The following is a 16,182-nucleotide window of genomic DNA, read 5'->3' on the forward strand; positions in this document are numbered from 1 at the left end:
CAGAGCAGCCTTCAGCCCACTGACACATGAACAAACTTCAGCCTCTTCGAAACTCACACAAGCATGGAGTTTTACGCCTTTAGGATTTACAAGTCTGCCCAAGTAATCTCGTATAATGTACCCAACACTAGTTTCTCCCGAATTGGCCACAAATTAGACATTGTTGATGAGGATTATCACCGACGGGCCAATTTCAGTGATGAGCCTCTGCTGGCCGACTGAGCCTGTTGACATTGACACGGTGAGAAAATTGCGTGTTTGTGATGATGTCTTCTTCCACCTTTGCGCGAGCGACATCTCATGACAGACGGATGACATTGTTGTCTATTCAAACTTCGGCCTCTTCTGCTTCTTCTTCACACGGGAGGTTTAACGATAAATGTGAAACAGAGTATGAATGGACTCATGCCTCCCCGAATACAAGCATGCTGATTCAGCTACCGGTGCGTGAACTCCCAAGGAGCATGCCTTGAACCGGCAACTATTCCCATGTCGGCGACCGTCTATCATTGCGCATTTACCACAACACCAACTCGTCGACATTCTCCGGCTATATGTACAGATCAATGGCTCTTCACTTCCACCACTCCTGGATAGCATTTCCTTTCTTCCTTACCCCCTTTGCACAGTCGTTGCCACACTAGCTCCCGTCTCCCCCTCACTAGAATGTGCAATGGCAGTTCTGATGTCATCTCGTGGATGGGTTCAGGTTACCCTTGGAGCATGGAACACCCTAATAAGTTGAGGAAAGAGAGTATACAGAGCTTCCCCAGTAATAGGGGGTGTTGGTGTCAAAACGGGCGAATCTCGAATAGGGGGTCTCGAATTATGCGTCTAAGGTTGATGATAACAGGAGACGGGGGACACAATGTTTACCCAGATTCGGACCCTCTCTATGGATGTAATACACTACTTCCTGCTTGATTGATCTTGATAAATATGAGTATTAGAAGAGTTGATCTACCACGAGATCATAATGGTTAAATCCTAAAAGTCTAGTCTGTCTGACTATGATTATGAGGATATATCTATATCTCGATCCGGACTAAGCCTTCTGGTTTATATAGACACCGAAGGGGACTACGGTTGTACAAGGTCGGTTACAGAGAAAGGAATCTTCATATTTGGTCGTCAAGCTTGCCTTCCACGTCAAGGAGAGTCCCATCCAGACACGGGTAGAGTCTTCGGTCTTTGTATCTTCACGACCCATCAGTCCGGCCCATATCCAATAGGTCGGGCGCCCGATGACCCCTTAGTCCAGGACTCCTTCAGTAGCCCCTGAACCAGGCTTCAATGACGAGGTGTCCGGCGCGTAGATTGTCTTCGTCATTGCAAGGCGGGTTCCCCTTTCCAAATACTCCGAGATAGTCTTCGGACGTAATGAACGTGTCCGGATCTGCAATACAAACACCACATACAACCGTAGAGAATATAATATTGCACGAGTATCATCTGCTGACAACCTTTTGCAAGATGACATCACGCCTGTCTGGTCATTATATCGAACCATTTTTGTCCGCTGTTCCGCATTTCGAGATGCGGTTTCCATTGGCACGTCTTGTCAAAGCAGAGATCGTGTCCCCTTATTGCAGGATCCTCATCAATACGGGCGTGGGTAATATAACCATGCCGTTTACACAGCCCTTGGGAACAGGCGAGTTTTAAGGCGAGTGGAGAGGCGCTTGATATTCGATGCCTTTATAAGGAGATAAGGATTCCCTTTCTTCACCCACGCCTCCTCTCTTTCTCTGTTCTTTCATTCTCAAGCTCCAGCATCCAAGTCCTCATTCTTTCCGTCTCAAGGAAGCACTCAGCCATGTATGGATCCGGAGGTCAAGGCAAGTGGATGGCCTCCTCTGTTAGGGAGAAGGACATCACGAAGCTTCGGGAGGCCGGATATCTGGCGAAAGAAATCGCCCACAGGCTTCCAACAAAGGGGCAAATCGTCCCCACCCGAAGCCCAACGAGAGGGTGGTGTTCATCCCTCATTTCGTCCGCGGGTTAGGGTTTCCTCTCCACCCTTTCGTCTGCGGGCTTATATTCTATTACGGGCTAGACTTCCATGATATAGCCCCGAACTCTTTCCTCAACATCTCGGCATTCATTGTCGTGTATGAGGCTTTCCTCCGCATCCAGCCCCACTTCGGACTGTGGCTCAAGGTCTTCAACGTGAAGCCGAAGGTGGTGGATGGCCAGCACGCGGAGTGCGGCGGCACCATGGTGAGAAAGCCGCCCAATGTCACCTGAAAGGTACTTTCGTGGAGACTATCAAGGAGTGGCAGAAACTGTGGTTCTACATCACAGAGCCTCGCGGCGCCACCTGGGCCACGGCTGCCGAATTCAACTCCGGAGCTCCAATGCGGCTCACCTCCTAGATTGAGAAGGGTTCAGATTGGTCTTCATCAGACAAGCTGATAGCGCTGCAAACGCGCATTCAAAGCATGGTGGATAAAAAAGTTAAGCTCATCGACGTAATCCAGGTGATGCTAGTTCGTCGGATTCTCCCATGCCAAAGCCGAAGCCGCCCTTTATGGGAATTCAATCCGAAGAAGCACCAAACTCTGGAAAGGCTCTTTGGAACCACTCATGAAGACGCCTGGAAGTTGCTCTTTAAAGGCAACGAGACGCTGCCAGCCATGGACTCGGACCGCGGGCATGACATTACCCATTCCGCCAATGAGGTAAGCCTTTTACGCATCCTCTACTTTCTTGTCTCAAGGAGGATATCTAAACTTTGTTATTTCAGTATGGATGGAGAGAGCGGAGCGGATTCGGTGTCCGGCTCCGTTGCCCGAGGAACCAGTCATCCCGCACCTGGCGAATATGCTGATACCGGCGCCCTATAAGGCGCCGGAGAAGAAGGCCAAGGGGGTCTGGAGTGGGCCCCGCCACAAGGGGAGCTTCAGACGTAACGTCCGAAGACAAGACCCTCTCCTCTACTGCCGAGGAGGAGGAGGAGAGCGACCCTCCTCCTGATGGGGGGAAGAAGAGGGCGGCCTCCACAAATCTGGAGGCGGAGGCGCCCAAGAGGGGGAAAGGCCCTCTCGCGGATAACTCCACATGGGACATCGACAGCAGTCCGGAGCGATGCCCCCGGAACAAGCCCCTGGCCGCATCGTGAGTACTAAGAACCCGCACGCGTCCATTCATCAGGCTTCTCCACTTTATGGTATTAATATGGTTAATCATGTTATTGTAGTCCGGCCCATGACAGCTCCCAGCGATCCTCATCAAGAGGCTCTTTGGATTCAAAGGCGACAGCTAGCGAGTCACCGCCGATCGCTTACTCTCCCAAGGCCAAGGGAGACGACGAGGTGCTGTCCCAAAGGACCTTCCCAGGCTAGGGAGAGGTTCAGGAGGACGTCATGGTGGCGCCGGAGGGTGAAACCTCGGCCGCCGGACACATGGGGGAACAGACCCCCATGGAGACTGACGATGGGGGGCATGCTCAGTTCAGCCCCCATCCGAGCACGGATCCGGAGACCCATACGGCTCCGAAATCCGACAAGCAACCTCCTCCAAGAGAAGGAGGTGTGCCCGTCCCGCCGGTGACCTCTGTCCAACCAGAGGCGTCGAATAATCTACTGGAAGCGCTATGAGGCGCTTCCATTGTGGAAGAACACCGCATCCTTATGGGTACGGTGATTGAGAAGGTTCAGTCCGTCAAGAGCGGACTGACCGAAGCCTGCAGCGGCCTGCTGACAGGTTTTGAGGTAAGCGACGCAAAAGAGAAAATCCCAATATAGACAGTAGCCCCTGAGACACTGTCCGGTGTTCGGAAAGAAAAGCCAGACAAAGGATCAATTCAATTTCGCAGGAAACTAACCAAATGTGTCTTATGTGAATAAGAAGTCATCGTTGCTGGCAGCGACCTCACACACTGCCGAAGTCTCCGGACTAAAGCAGAGACTGGAGCGGACCGAGGAGGAGCTCAGCCAAGCGAGGAAGCAGCTGGAAGACCAGCAAGGTATGTAATGACTCGCTATATATTCGAAAATAATAAATGATGTATATTGATCGTAGTGTCATGATATGTGTAGGATCGACGAATGAGGTCGAGGCCCTGGCCGAAGCCGAGGGGAAAGCTGTCAAGGAGCAGGCCGCTCGTAAGAAGCTTAAGGCCAGGCTGAACGAGGTCCAGCAAGAGCTCCAGGGCACTGTGAAGAAGTGTGAGACCTTGGAGTGCGATGTTTCGGCTCGAGAGACCGAACTCGCCAAGGCTCGCCAAAGCGCGGAAGCGGCCCGGGTTGAAGCCCAGGGTGCCCTCCAGGAGATCCAGGAGGCCAAGAAGATCGCGGCGGGTAAGGCGTTTAGTATGCAAAGCAAGTATGTGAAGAAGAAGTATTTCTTACTAACCCGGATTCGGAGTTCTCCAGGGGCATTTGCGGATCTGCCGCGCAGTGTGTCCGACGCTGCAGAGTTCTTTCAAGCCGAAGAAGGGAGCTCAACGGAGAAGCTGTTCTGGTCACAATACCTTGCGCCAGAGCATCCAGTGCCCTTCACCGATCAGCTAAAACAGCTGGTTGAGCTGCATAGGGTGGCCGAACTGGCCATGAAGGATTTAATAATCCGGTTGTCGCCTGCTGAAGTTATACCCAGCAGCTACTTCGGACTCGTGAAGCGGCTGGTAGGTGCCTGCCCTCGGCTGGACATCGTCAAGAGGTCGGCCTACATCGAGGGCACGCGCATGGCCTTCGCCCGCGTCAAGGTGTGGTGGGCGAAGATGGACGCCGTCAAGATTACGACTGGGGGACCACCAGAGGGCAATGAGCACCACACACCCGAGCGGTATTTTGTCGATGTTCTGGAGGGGTCTCGTATTGTGGCAACGCAATGTGCGCAAGACGTTATTTTTGAATGAATATCTTCATGTTGTTTCTGCCTTGTATGATGAAACAAATTTTGTTATGTAATATAAGGTTTGTTTAAAAAATTTCACCTCCTGTGCGGCCGTATTGTGTGAAATCTAAGAGTTGGTCAGTCGTCGGCTTCTGCCCCCATGTAGGAAGTACGGGGGTGTTCGGGATATAATCTAAACACTCTTGATTCAATTGTTTGGTCATTGAAGGAGGTGTTTAGCACAGCGAACCAGACAATCAGACTATGCGGCTTGAACACCTTCACTTAGCCATAGGAGTTTAACGATAAAAATTTAGGCGCAGCCCCCGGTATCCGAACTAGGAAGCTATAAACACCTGATCGGGCAAGTACCAATCCCTCGCGTAATGCGGAAAAAATCTCTAACGATTTGAGACCTCTGAAGAGCTTACCGGCTCTCGCCGCATCATGACAGTCAGTTTTCGGCTTTCTCTACTGAGGTGCTCAACCGGGTAAACCAGGGCACAATTGCAGTAGTTCTCCCTTTACTACCCTAGCCGATGTAGCGGAACATATAGGTAGCAAGCACAGGAGCCGGGCAACCCAACTATTTACCAAAGACATGATTTGGCACCAGTGCATATAGTGCTAAATTCGGGGTGCCGAACAGTAGAAAGTGTTCGGACTTTGTTGCATTGTTGTGGGGCGCTATGAAGCCCTTGGCAAATTGGAACGTACCAAAGTGTACGGGTGTCATCTGACAAGGATATCAAAAAAAAGGAAAACGGAAAAAGCAAGGGTAATGGGCCAAGGCCGCAAAATTTGGGCCACAAACTGTTTCCGTTATAATTTGATTAATACGTTGAAGCGCATTGATACAAATAGTGCAATAAGCAATGGGCTAAGCCACGACCGAGAGAGAGAGCTCCGTGTGGGTCCTGAAAACAGGTAGAGTGATTGTTAAAGACACTTCCTAAAAATTCCCCTATACGTCTGTGCTTCGTGTCATCTTGGTATATTTATCCTTTAAAAGGACCGGTGATTGGTCCACCAGGGGGAACCTGTGGAAAGAAAATCTGAAAAGGAGAAAAGGAAACAGTGAGGGTATGTGTGTCCGGGAGAGGTCGAGCCGTATTTGTGGATCACAGGCTAGTTATGTCTCCGTCTATGACCATGGTATCTTGAGTGCGTAGTTATGTACGCGTGTACGAACGCCGCTACTTGATCGGGACTGGGACGGAGGCCGAATTGCTAGTCGAGCTCTTGATGAGCTGAGATGTCCTGCTGCAGAGTAGTCCGAACTCTCTTGACAGTGTCCGGGGGCTTGGCCGCCGAATTGAGGTTCTGCTTGAAAAGGCCGCTCTGTACTTCTGCTGCTAAGGCATTGGTGTGCTCCTCAGTATGGAGGGAGCGTTCCATGTTTCCATTAACTGTTATGACGCCGCGTGGTTCGGGCATCTTGAGCTTGAGATAAGCGTAGTATGGCACCACATTGAATCTAGCAAATGCGGTTCGTCCAAGCAGTGTGTGATAGCCGCTGCGAAAGGGGACGATATCGAAGATTAGCTCCTTGCTTCGGAAGTTGTCCGGAGATCCGAAGACAACCTCTAGTGTGATTGAGCCCGTACAGCGGGCCTCTACACCTGACATGACTCATTTAAAGGTAGTCTTGGTGGGCTTGATCCGTGATGGATTAATGCCCATTTTGCGCATTGTATCCTGATAGAGTAAGTTGAGGCTGCTGTCACCATCTATCAGGACTTGCGTCAGGTGGAACCCATCGATTATTGGGTCCAGGACCAGTGCGACTGAACCATCATGACAGATACTGGTTGGATGATCCCGGCGATTGAAAGTGATCGGGCATGACGACCATGGATTAAATTTTGTGGCGACTGGCTCTATCGCGTATACGACCCTGAGCGGGCGCTTGTGCTCCCTCTTGGGGATGTGGGTAGCATATATTATGTTCACCGTTTTAACATGAGGGGGAAACTTCTTCTGTCCCCCTATGTTTTGTGGCCGGGGCTCCTCGTCGTCGTCTTCGCTTTGCGATCCCTTCTCCTTGCTTTCGGCATTTAATTTGCCGGCCTGTTTAAAAACCCAAAAACCTCCGTTGGTATGATTGGGTGGTTTCTCTGGGGTGCCATGAATCTGACACGGACAATCGAGTATGCGGTCCAAGCTAGATGAGCCTGAATTGTTCTTTTTGAACGGCTTCTTCCGCTGACCGGACAGAGCCACTGAATCCGGCATTGACCGCCGTATCATCGGTGTTGTCATTGTTGTTTCGATGCTTATATCTGTTGCGTCGGGACTTGTCGTTGCTATTTTTGGCTTCAGGGGTGCCAGCGTCGCTTGCATTGTTTTTGCTACGGGCCAGCCAACTATCCTCACCCGCACAAAAGCGGGTCATGAGTGCCGTGAGGGCGGCCGTGGACTTCGGATTTTGTTGGCCGAGGTGGCGGGCGAGCCATTCGTCGCAAATGGTGTGTTTAAAGACCTCTAGGGCTTCGGCATCCGGACAGTCGACAATCTGGTTCTTTTTAGTTAAGAACCTAGTTCAGAATTTCCTGGCAGACTCTTTGGGCTGTTGAACTATATGGCTTAAGTCATCAGCGTCCGGAGGTCGAACATATGTACCTTGGAGTTGTGAAGGAAGGCTTCTTCCAAGTCCTTCCAACTGCCGATGGAATTTTCGGGCAGGCTGTTCAGCCAGTGCTGAACTGGTCCTTTGAGTTTTAGGGGGAGGTATTTAATGGCATGAAGGTCACAGCCGGCCTCTCTATAGTTAGGATGCACTCAACCAACACCAATAGACACACACAGAAAAAGGATGTCGGCAAATAGCAAAGTCATGCAAAATGAAAGCTATGCTTATGCACGAAAAAGAAAAAAACAAAAGCAATCCACGGTCGACAAACTACGACAATCACCTTATCTGCATTAATTATCACATGACACCAGACGAACGATAAGATTCTTCAACAGTAACACCTTCAGGCAGGGCATGGAGATCAAGCGCGACCGACCCCGAATCCAACCTCAAAGGTCATATTCTAGGTTTTCACTCTGAAGAGTGATCTGAGCATATTCGAACAATGCCTCCAACAAAGTAATGACGCAAAAACATAATCACTGCCAAGTATAACCAACTCGATTAAGACCTAGGTTTTCACCTCGGAGCTCGAGACCGGATGCTCAAATAGCACCACCATCCAAGTCATCATGCATTTTCATGACCACTATTCCTCGATCAAAGCAGTTACATATGATGTGCGGCTGCCGCCACTGCACACTTATATCCTTTGTGCCAAGCCTTCGTTCATGGATTGCATCTCGCCAGCAGGACAACCACCAGATCTGAAGAAAAAAACTATCGCGAAGACGTTTTTAGTGGTCGGCACACGATCTGGAGAAAAAAACTATCGCAGACTACAGATTCTAGTGGTACCATCTGCAGATTCTAGTGGTCGCTACAATCTGCAGCGAAGCCACGTCCACACGCCGTCGTGGTCGGCACACGATCCATACACACCAATGGTCGTACCATGCTGGAAAGAGCCCTTTCCAATCCCGTCGACCCAGGGAACCATCTTATGATACAACGGACTGTCGGATCCACACCAGGGCGCACCGGATCCTGGTAGACACACCTGGAGGCCCCACCAGGAAGGACACCATCGTCTGGGCGGACATCGCAGCCTCGCAGGCAACATCACCGGATCGAGGGCCCAAGCCGAGGTGCCCAATGATCCTGGGTGAGGAGCTCCACATCTGGGAAGGAGGGCAGGATGAGCGGCGGCAGTGGGCGTCCGACGCAACAAGGCGAGTTCCGCCTTCCATGATGGGGGCAGGTCTGAGTGGGAAGATCGAGGGTGCGCAGAAGGTCCCGCCGCCACCAACCAAGGTTTTGCCCGGGCCATGTCGGCCGGTAGCGGCGAGGGGACAGGAGGCAGCGGCGAGAGAACAATTTTAAATCGGAATCAATAAGTGCCAAACGTGCCGTTTTTTAGATTCTCAGCCCGAACGCCTCGTTTACCGTTGGATTTTTGGCACACGAATCCTGGAACACAGAAAATCTCCACGTCAGCGAAGAAGCTCGTTCGGGATGAAAGACAGCCGTCGCGAACGCCGCCCACTCCTCTGTCTCTATCCTTTTCTCCTCCCACACTCCTTTCTTCTCCCCGATGCCTGCAATGGCGAGCTGCTCGTCGTGCACAGCCGCCGCACCACGCCCGAGCTCCCGTCGATTCGCCTCCAAGCCATGCAGCAGCGGAGCAGCCGACGCCTTCCTCTCGCCAAGATCTGGTCGTCCCCGCACCACCGTACGCCAAAGCACTGCTGCCGCTCGCGGGTGAATCCCGTTGCGCCCTTCTCCTTCCTCCTCCTCCTCCTCTTTTCCTCATGTACATGCCCTGCGGCCAGGGATGGCTCACACGGGTGCTCGGCGCCGTACTCTGCACTTCCGGCGGCCAGGACGGCTCTGCTCCGCGCGCGGCAGGCAGCATCCGCTCTAGGGCGCGTTGACCGTCGGCGTTGTGGTGCCAGCCCCCGCCGCATACCATGCCCTCGGTCATGTTCCTACTCTATAGCAGTACCAGCAAGACGAGCAAGCCGGATGCATCGCCGCCGCGCCCATAGCTTGTTCCTCGTCGCGTCCGCCGTGACCCGTGAGTTCTGCCAGATCGATTAGGAAAGCGTTTTCAAGGTGAGCCATGCTTCAATCCTTATGTCATTCTCTGTCAATGCTCCACAATTCATCCCGTGCCTGAATGCCTGAATTTACCAACAACCGAAGCATGAATGCCTGAAATTACCAACGTACTATTTGTTGTCTCTAAAAATCATGTCAATAATGATTCACAACACTTATAGTTTCTGTATTTTACAGATTTAATGCAAGCGTTGGCATTGATTATAGATTCCCTTTTTTCTGAATATTAAGAACATTCACAACTTGTGACATGCCCTTTTGTTTGGTTTTTGCAATATTGTTAACACTGTGCGATCCCTTTTTCAAAATTACTGCAATTTTTGCCATGATGTTTATATATACTTGCCATGGCAGAAAATTCAGTTAGCATGCATTTTCTGGGAGAAGTTGTACCTTCAATCTATGTACTGTCCAATTTAGATGTGGGCAGTAGGCCAGTTTTCTTTCTTTTTGCTGAAGATGATATGTGATAGTAAATGGGGGCAATGGCAAATTTTAGTAAAGTTTTGTTCAAGTCCATGGCAATTTTCTCAACAAATGTGTTCTTTCATCATGGCAATTTTGCAGACTCTTGTTTCTTTTTGTAGTTGTGACATGGCAAGTGCTTGTAGTTCCCCCTATGTCTCATGGCAAAGTATTACCATGCTTTTACCCAACACAATGGCAAACTTTAATTTGCCATGATCACAAGACAATTAAAGAAACTGGCATGTCTCCACTTTTTGCCATGGCAAATGTAGTTTTCTATTAAGCATGGCAATTTAAGTTCATGGCTGAAAAGTGAGGCAGAGATGAGATGGATTTTTTAGTTTGGTCACAATTTGTTGGTGGAGTAGATGCATCACAGATTCACAGTGTAGTTTTCTTCATGGTGTTTTTGATGGGTTTTTTCCTCTGATCTAAACATGTATATGGGAAGTAGTTGTGTTGTTCCCTGGATGGTTGTCCATTGCTTTTAATTTGTCTATAATGTGATATTGCCATGGCAACTCTTTAATATGTCTTGCTATGGGGTAGCTCAAGATCGAGTTTTTCCATGCAAAACTTTAAGATGTGTTTTTTTTTCTGCCATTATTTGCAAACTTAAGATGTATTGACATGGAAAACTTAATCTGAGTCTTTTTTCCATGGCCACTGTACAGGCATATTTACAAGCATTCTTTGAGGGAAATCACATTTTTTTTTCTAGATGGCATGGCAAGTTTTTTAGGACACGATAAATCATTTTGTGCCATAAATTAGCCATGGTAAATTTAGTTTCTGGATCACGGTAAATTTTATAATTAGCCATGGCAAATTTAGTTTGTAGATCATGGCAAGTTTTACCATGGCAATTTTTTAACTGATTTTGCCATGGCAAATTCACTAGATGTCCCACCGCAAATTCAGTTTAATTCAATTTAATGCCCATGGCAAGTTTCTTTTTTCAAGACGATGTCAACTTTATTTTTACCATGGCCATTTTAAAAGTGATTTTTGGCATGGCAATTTCACTAGATGCCCCACGGCTAATTTAGTTCAATGCCCACGGCAAGTTTCTTTCTCAAGACAATGTCAATTTTGCCATGGCAAATTCACTAGATGTCCCACAACAAATTTAGTTTAATGCCCATGACAAGATTCTTTTTTCAAGACGATGTCAACTTTTTTTACCCTGGCAAATTCATTAGATGTCCTATGGAAAATTCAATTTAATACCTATGTCAAGTTTCTTTTTTCAAGACGATGTCTACTTTTTTTCGACGGCAATTTTTAAAGTAATTTGTCATGGCAAATTCACAAGATGTCCCACAACAAATTTAGTTTAATGCCCATGGCAAGTTTCTTTTTTCAAGACGATGCCAACTTTTTTACCATGGCAATTGTTAAACTGATTTTGCCACGGCAAATTCAGTTTAATGCCCATGGCAAGTTTCTTTTTTCAAGACGATGTCAACTTTGCCATGGAAAATTCACTAGATGTCCCATGGCAAATTCAGTTTAATGCCCATGGCAAGTTTCTTTTTCAAGACGATGTCAACTTTTTTTACCATGCCAAATTCACTAGATGTCCCACCGCAAATTCAGTTTAATGCCCATGGCAAGATACTTTTTTTCAAGACGATGTGAGAAAGAATACAATTTTAACTAAGGAATCTCATTGTTGCATTCTTATTCATCCATAATTTCTTGGTGTTATATTATATGGGCAATTATTTCTGCACACTACATGGAAAAATACTTAGTGCATATGGTCTTTTTCTTAATTTTCGTTTTTTGTAAACATAGTAGGTTTTAGGCATTTTCGTGTTTGTTTTATTTTTCTGTAAACAAATATCCTTTTTGGCCATGGCAAATTTTGCTTTGTTAAAGACGGATGGCAATTTCTAGTTTGCATCACTGGGATTTTTTAGTTCTTAATTTTCTTCTTTTAATGGCAATTTTTTCATAACATGGCAAAATCTGGGCTTTATTTTTCACAGATCAAAAAATGTTTTTTATTCACAGTACCAACTGGGCCATACTGGACATTTTTTTTGTCTTTTCAGTCACCAGGCCGGCTTGTACAGATATTCTAGATTGTTCACGCTGGGTGGGGAGCGCGTTCGGGCTGAGGTTCCTCTCATCTGGAACGAACTTGTTAGGTCGATGCCCACCCGGCACCGAACGAATCGTTCGATCTGGGGAGCCACCAGGCTGAACGTCCGGCCGTTATCGACGTCCTTTTAAATAGTGCAACCAAAATTTGCCGCTGTTCATCACATTATTCTGCCGGGGAGTATGCTCGTTTTCCAAAAAAAAAGTGTCTGTAATTTTGCATGTGTGAATACTAGCGACCGACATCCTGTTGGTGACAGTTTAGTTTCATTGTGACAGTGTAGCTATGAAGATTGGGATTCTTACTGCCTCACATATCATAGGTACCAGGGGATCTAGATTACGTCCGGTACTATGACGAGATGTCAAAGGAAATAAAGATAGGCATGATGTGATCAATATTGAACCAAAACTGCTAATTATGTAGCATATTGGTGTAATGATTTTCTTACCATGTGACAGTGGAATTGCGATAAACTGGGACTTGATAAGAAGAATGTAAGTATCCCCTAAAAAGCCCCTTACTGTTGGTTAACTATCAAAGAATGTCTACTTGTTCTTCCGTCGTGCTATATCAGGTGTCATACATGAAAATTAACCAAGTATTTTCATCATATAGTGGTGGAGATACGAGAGTACGGCTTTTCTGGAAGCAATGAAGATTGGATCAGGGTTCAGTAATCATCTATTCAGACATTCAGTTATGGGCACCAACTTAATGGGCTATGCCCCTCCCTAACCTATAAAGTTACTTGTTCAGCGTATGTGGTGATGGTGTTTGATGACTATTTTATTACTTCCATTTAGGATTATATATATGGCCTTAACTACGATTCTATTACCCGTAAGGACCTCGACCATCTCTATCTCGAGATTTGGAAGAGGGTTGCTAAGCAAAAGGTTAGATTTACCTCTGCCTGCACAAGCGATAGAGCAACTCGTGTGCTCTTTTTCCCCTTTCTATTTGTGCTAGCTTTATACTATTAATTATAGGCTTAGTCACAGCAATATTTCGTTGCTTCAATGTTGGTCAGATGGATTTCAATGATGCTTTGGGGGAGATTTATCAACAAGACATGTTCCCCTTGCTCATGGGTCAGATTAAATTGGAACTTGTAAAACATCCACCTTCTTCCCTTGGGTGGATGAAAAATAAAGTAAGCTCCTCCACCTCACAGAGAAATAAATATGTCACTTCAGCTTGTTCAACAGATGTTTCCATTTTTTTTCTCACCAATTCTTCCGTATGTCTCTGTTTCCAGTATGACACCTATATGGCTTGCATTGACGAACAGGTAAGCTTGCTTTGTATGAGATTTTCTACAGGCTCCGAAGTCAACCGGAGTCCTTACTGATGCAACATGTTCTGACTATAATAATAGATTTACCGATAAAGGTTTTCGCCCCGCTTTATAGATAAAGCAAAGCGCCACGAGCAATACAAAGTTCACAATGCTTATAAATAGATTTCAGAAGAGGAGTGTGATCCCTTGATCAATGGGGAAATGGAAAGAATGGTTTGTCCACCTTGTTCCATTTCCTAGTGAGGAAACGTGTCTTTATTTCAGAATTCGGGATCTCCGAGCTGGATTTTATGCTGCTAAAGTAGAACTTAACTTTGTTTTCAGTTTCCAGAACAAAAGTCATATTTCGATTACACCAAAAAAAAAAGGAAGTTGCGGAACGCATTGGTTTGATCCCCAAGGTAGGCACACACCTGACAATATGTACGCATCTCTTCAGTACAGCCATTAAAGAATGTTTCTGTAATCTATTTATGTGTTCTACTTGCAGGATGCCCAAGGCAAAGTCTGCAGTATAGCAAACTAAAGGAAAGCAATGATGCAGTTTGAAGAAATTTGCTCTTGGTGCACGCAGTCACACATACATACACTTATGCATATCGCAATGACCTGAATAACAAGCAGGACACCGGTGATTTTCCCAAGGCAGAAGAGCAACTTTTCGTGTCTTGATTGATGTTCTCCAGATCAGTGAACCTCAGTTTCAAAATCACGCATACCAGTAAATAGAGATGAAACACTGATTAGACCGTGGTGAACCAAATGGTAATTGTAACTTGAGCGGAGCACATTGTATTTAAGAGACATGGGAGCGCTTCTCAGGTGAAGAACTACGGGTCCTGGTTCTAAGGGCATCTCCAGCCGTTGGTCTCCTAGGAGGGGCAAAAAATCGCCCCCTGGGGGCGCACCGGCGCTAAACCGCGTACTGGGGGCGTGATGCCCCCCAGTCGCGGCTTCCCACGGATTTTTAAAATGTTCAAATTCGACGCAAACACAACGCAAACACGGGCGAGTTCGTTTAAATTTAAACATATTTTATAAAAAAAAAACTACCGTGGGCTACCTCCGCCGTCTCCCTCGCCGCCTGCCCACGCGGTTCTACATGCCGAGGAGGCTGTAGAACCGCGTGTAGTCACCGTCGTCGTCGTCGTCGCCCCCGCCTACGCCTCCGCCGTCCCTGCTGCATCCCTCCCCCGGTTGGCACGGCGGGTTGGACGGTCCGGGGGCGTCGTCATCGTCGCTATCGAGGACGACGACACCGTCCTCGTCCTCACGCCCACGTTTGCGGGCGGCGATCTCCTCCAGGGCCTGGCGCTGCCGGATCATCTCCTCGCGCAGGTAGTCGTCGCGCGACCACCGCATGGCGTCCTCGTCGGAGAAGCCGCGTCGGGTTATCTCCTCGTACTCCGGGGGGAGGCTGGGCTCCACCTTGGGCTCGACGAGGGCGCCGGAGCTGCGGGTACGCGCGCTGACAGGCGTGTCCTGGGGCTCCGGCTTGACGGGGCGGAGGTGGAGGCAGGGAGAGCCGCCGGACTAGAGGAGGACACCCCGGTCTCCATGCGCCTCGGCGTCCAGGAGCTTCCCCGGTGGCCCCGGCGGCGTGAGAAGGACGGGGGAGCGGGGTACTCGAGGTGCGGCGTGTTGCCGCCCTCGATGTACTTGAGGACGGACTCCAACGTGCGCCCAGGCACGCCCCACCACCGATGCCGGCCGGCGACGTTGAACCTGCCGGAGGGCACGACGCCGTTGGTGGCCTCGAGCTGCTCGTCGTGCCGGCGGCGGAAGTACGGCTCCCAGATTGGGCTATCGGGGACGTACCGGGGCCCCTCCCTCGCCGCACGTGGCAGGGACGAGCGGATGCGTGCGATCTCCGCACGCCGCGCCGATGGGTACCGGGGGCACCGGCACGCCGCCGGCGCTGATCCTCCACGACCCGGGCACCCGCATGTCCGGTGGGACCAGGTACTCGGCCTCGAAAAAGAGGCGAGCCTCGTCCTCGTGCAGATGACGGCGCCCGAATCCGTTCGCCGCCACGCCGTCGCCTGGGAAACGCTCGGCCATGCTTTCTCAACTGGTGACGGCGAGAGGAGGAAAGGGGGAGAAATGAGCGCGTCGTCGGTGGATGATCGGGGTGAGTCTCTCCGGCGCGCTTGCAGTCGGCTTTTGAATTTTTTTGCCTCTCCAGATCTTAAAAGCCCCGTATCTTTTTTTCTGTTAGGCTTTTGAGGATTTTGATGTAACTTTTCGAGTAGATGATTTTTCATATAAAAAACTTTTTCATCCGAGTTCGTACGCAAAAGTTATGCCCATTTTTACAAATTCTCGAGAGATTTTGCAAAAAAGTCGAAAATTCATGTTTGTAAATTTTGCTAACAACTAGACCACATATCACATGGGAATCTTATTTTCTTTTATTTTTTTGACATTTCTATTATTTTCTTTTATTTTTTTTGAAACTGAAAAGGCGGTCCACAGGGGGGGAGGCGGGGTGCATTCGGGCGAATGTTTGGGCCAAGTTACTAATGGCGCACCGTGGCATGGTGCGCCATTACTAATTCAACTAGTAATGGCGCACCACTTCCACGGTGCGCCATTAGTAGTTTTGAAAAAATTAAAAAAAATTACTAATGGCGCAGCGTGGATGTGGTGCGCCACGCACCACTCCCACGATGCGCCATTAGTAGTTTTGAAAAAATTAAATTTTTTTTTACTAATGGCGCACCGTGGACGTGGTGCACCATTAGTATTTGCACACTAATGGTGCAC

At 48.6% G+C, this 16,182-nt stretch overlaps 1 long non-coding RNA gene across 4 annotated transcripts; it reads left to right on the forward strand.

Annotated features, from left to right (window-relative positions):
• Nucleotides 1-8,965: 8,965 nt before the first annotated feature.
• LOC125545971 (uncharacterized) lies at nt 8,966-14,240 on the forward strand. 4 transcript variants are annotated; one of them, XR_007300381.2, is made up of 9 exons: nt 8,966-9,175; nt 9,247-9,529; nt 12,436-12,610; nt 12,732-13,012; nt 13,147-13,269; nt 13,375-13,407; nt 13,495-13,629; nt 13,741-13,817; nt 13,907-14,240. It is a non-coding gene; the product is annotated as an uncharacterized LOC125545971 (long non-coding RNA). The 4 variants fall into 4 exon arrangements; XR_007300382.2 differs by having other exon boundaries at nt 12,575-12,610; XR_007300380.2 differs by having other exon boundaries at nt 9,247-12,610.
• Nucleotides 14,241-16,182: the final 1,942 nt, after the last annotated feature.

Source organism: Triticum urartu, chromosome 3A, assembly GCF_056163025.1.
Source record: "Triticum urartu cultivar PI428250 chromosome 3A, HENAU_Tu73, whole genome shotgun sequence".
Lineage (NCBI taxonomy): Eukaryota > Viridiplantae > Streptophyta > Magnoliopsida > Poales > Poaceae > Triticum > Triticum urartu.